The sequence below is a fragment of the Tupaia chinensis genome, unplaced genomic scaffold (assembly GCF_000334495.1).
Source record: "Tupaia chinensis unplaced genomic scaffold, TupChi_1.0 Scaffold000147_1, whole genome shotgun sequence".
Classification (NCBI taxonomy): Eukaryota; Metazoa; Chordata; class Mammalia; order Scandentia; family Tupaiidae; genus Tupaia; species Tupaia belangeri.
The window spans coordinates 8064395-8068488 of NW_006159617.1; the positions used below are offsets into that span (position 1 = coordinate 8064395).

The 4094-nt window shown below is 40.7% G+C and overlaps 1 pseudogene; it reads left to right on the forward strand.

The window, feature by feature from the left end:
• The first annotated feature begins 2726 nt into the window (after window positions 1-2726).
• Window positions 2727-2852, forward strand: LOC114007304 (uncharacterized; annotated as a pseudogene).
• Window positions 2853-4094: the final 1242 nt, after the last annotated feature.

A 4094-nucleotide genomic window follows, 5' to 3' on the forward strand; every position in this document is an offset into this window, starting at 1 on the left:
TAATTACCTAACCATTGCCCTAGTGTTGGGCATTTCGATGGTTTCTAATCTGATATTACAGTAATGACACAATGAGCATTTGTATGCATAAATTTCATCCACTGTTATGGCTATTTTTTAGTTTAAACTATTTAAATTTGCACTTACTCAAGTGTGTTTTTTTCCTGCCATATGTATTTTTTTAGTTTTGCTATAGGGCATGAGAGTTTGCCAAAGAGAGAGGGAGAGATAAGAGAGAGAGAGATAACCACCTAGGGATATGGCCAGGCTACAATGCTCTCTCCTCCATGCCAATTCTTTGGACCGATAGATGATGTAATGGTTACATTGCTGGACTCCTACGAAGTCCACCTCAATTTGAGTCCTGGACCTGGTGGCTTAAAACTCACACTGGGCACTTGTGCAGGGGTACCCAAAATCCCAAGAGGAGAATGGAGGAGAAGGGATTGCACTGTGGCTGAGCATGGTTCAAGTCCTGGACCTGGTGGCTTGAAAATCATGCTGAGCCATGTGTGTATGTATGCACAGAATCTCCGGAGGAGAGTGGAGAAGGGACTGTGGCATGGCTATCCCTCTAGGGGATGTCACTGTCTCTCTGTCTCTGGTGAGCACACGTGCCTTTTAGCAAATTAAAAAAATAGCAACAGGGGCCAGCAGGTAGCATAGTGGTTAAGGTGTTGGACTCCACATGACTCACCGTGGTTTGATTCTTGGACCTGGTGGCTTGCTTTTCTCACTTTCTCTATTTCTCTGGTGAGAACACATACCCTATACAAATTTAAAAAAATGATGAATAAAATTAAATAAGCAATTCTTTTAAAAATGATAAATAAAATAAAAAAATAAGAAAGAAACAAACAGAAGTATATGTATCCATTCACTTATTTATTTACTTATTTTAAATTTTTGCAATAGGTCACATGTGCTCAATGGAGAGAGACAGAGAGAGACTGTGAGAAGAGAAAGTGTTAAATCAGCCCTGCTCCCCAGCCATGAACAATCCCTCCTCTTCCATTCTCGTGGAATTTTGGGCATGCATGTACACATGCCTGGCCTGATTTTCAAGCTGCCAGGTTCCGGGCTTGAACCATGGTCACCTATGTGGGAGTTCAGTGCCTTAACCACCATGCCATCTGCTGGTCCCCTATTCCTGTATATTTAACTGAAAATCTCAAGCAGTTTAAATATTCATTGGGAGAATATATTTTGTTTGCGAAATATATGAAGATCCCCTAAAACCCTTCCATAGATCCTTATATTGTGTCATAATTACCTAACCATTGCCCTAGTGTTGGGCATTTCGATGGTTTCTAATCTGATATTACAGTAATGACACAATGAGCATTTGTATGCATAAATTTCATCCACTGTTATGGCTATTTTTTAGTTTAAACTATTTAAATTTGCACTTACTCAAGTGTGTTTTTTTCCTGCCATATGTATTTTTTTAGTTTTGCTATAGGGCATGAGAGTTTGCCAAAGAGAGAGGGAGAGATAAGAGAGAGAGAGATAACCACCTAGGGATATGGCCAGGCTACAATGCTCTCTCCTCCATGCCAATTCTTTGGACCGATAGATGATGTAATGGTTACATTGCTGGACTCCTACGAAGTCCACCTCAATTTGAGTCCTGGACCTGGTGGCTTAAAACTCACACTGGGCACTTGTGCAGGGGTACCCAAAATCCCAAGAGGAGAATGGAGGAGAAGGGATTGCACTGTGGCCATCCCCCAGAAAGAGATTTCTCACTTTCTGTCTCTCTCTGTCTCTCCGGTGAGTGCTCACACTCTATAGCAAAAATCTCTCTCTCAAAAAAAAAAAAAAAAAAAAAAAAAAAAAAAAATCCGTAAAAAAAAGAATCATGCCGATTCTCAAACCTCTGGGTCCAAGACAGGAACCAAACAGTTAACCTTATGTGATCCAGCCACCCAACCCACACCACCTTTTGGCTTCAGGAGTTCCTCTCACCAGACTCACTTTTACCACTTGAGACAGTTTTAAGTGAAGCTGGGCTGCAAATTACAAATGCCACTGAATCCCAGTCTTCAACTTCTCCCTAATCAAGGAGCAGTGATTAAGTAGCCAAGTTATAAGGCCGTTGTTTCTCAAGTAGAACATTTAGCTCCCCAGAGCAGGTGTGTGTACCTCCTATTAGGAGGTGTGAATAGGAGATATAAAACTCACCACAGGGGGTAATGAACTATGATTTTTCAAACTGGATATTTTGACTTTACCTTTTCTGATTCTTGGGCTCATTCTTGGTATTTTCCTCCACCTCTTACCCTTTCACATTACCACTTTAATGAGAAGAATTCCAAACACTGCTTCGGGAGGGTGCTTCCTGGAAAAAGCCCGCTATGTTTTGGGGGTTATTGCTTAGAATGCAGACACAATGCTGGTTTTACGAGGCTGTAGGACTTCAAAAGGGCAGGACCACGGGAATGGACAATGGGATGTAAAGGTTGTGAACTGTATCTTTGTTGAAGATAATATTGCCCCATCATTTATCAAATGTTCTCAGTTACTGCAGAAATAGTTCAGTGAAAACTACATTCATATGTAAGGGTACTTTAAAAAGGTCATGGGAAATGGAATTAAAGTATGAGTTTATTTTGGTGCAAAAATTGAAATTCCTGTGTACAGTTTTTTTTAATAATGTGCATTTTCCATGAAAATGTGAAGACTCCTTGCAAAAGATTAGAGACTATTCAATGTCTTTAGTCCTTATCGCTTCTCGGCCTTTTGGCTAAGATCAAGTGTAGTCCTTTAGCCTACTTTTAATAGTGTAACTGCCTGACATCTATTAGCTTGCTACTGATTTCATTCATATCAGTGACAAATGAATACATCCTTAATGAATACATCCTCATCTTTCAAGATCTAAATGCAGAATATCCCCCACAAAATCACCCCATGATAATTCCTTGGGGTTTCTAAAGGTTGTTCTTTACTAAAAACTTGAGCACATAGATTTCTCATGGCCACAAGATCAATGATGGTTAAAGTGATCTGAGCTTACATCTTGGCTCTTGGTTTTCCATTCTAATGAGAATTTCTGTGATAAAGAAGCAATGATTTGAATAAACAAACATTTGCTGAGTACCAACTGTGTGCAAGACCTAGTGAGGCTGTTCTTGGTGCACTATTTGAGTAGAACACTCTGTGTGCACTGATGCAGGGAACAGAGGCCGGCAGGGTAGTGGAAAGCTTGGAAAGTTTTCAAGATTAATTAGTATGAAGGTGGGGCATTTGGGATATCTGGCATCAGATAGTAATCAACAGTACTAATTATACTCTCATAGTAAATCAGTTATGGTGAATGAATTGGAGTTGATCAGCCAGTATGGCTAAAGATGCTGCAACCGTTTTGAGCTTCTCTTTAAAATATGTGTACATGTTCCTATAGTTCCTTTTTTTTTTTGCTGGATATTTCTTAGAGAAAATGGTCACCTTTTTTTTTTTTTCAGTTACTATAGGAAATTGAAATGTAAGAGTTAAATGTACTGGAATGGCCCAGCCTTGGTGGCACAGAATTGCAGTTTGGGAAGCCATGTGGCTGACAAGAGGTTCGGATCCCTAGGTTGGTCTTAGAATATACCAGGTACATGTATAGGATCCTGAGATCCTGAGAAGTTGGAGGGCTGAGGGAAAGGGGATCATGGCATGAGTAGACCCTGTCAAAGATGGCGTTTCTCTTCCTCTCTCTGTCATTTAAAACATTACTGGGAATGATACATTCTCAGTCAAATCACTGCATAGTCAACACTTTGTGTTTTTCAGCCTCTTGGTAAATAGATGAGGGTACTCACAGGATGATATAGGACATGTGATAGATAGTGGCTCATATGTTCTAAATTATGCTGCTACATTGTTGAATAGAAAACTATGCTAGGGCTAGCCAGTGGTGTGGTGGTTGGGGTGGCTGAATTCCATAGGGCTGACTGTGCAGTTTGAGTCCTAGACCCAATGGCTTGAAAAACACACCAGATGTGTGTGCCCATGTGCCCAAAAATCCTGACAGGAGATTGGAGGAGAAGGGATTGCAGTGTGGTTATCCCCCTTGGGGGTGCTTTCCCTCCCTCTCTCTGCCTCTC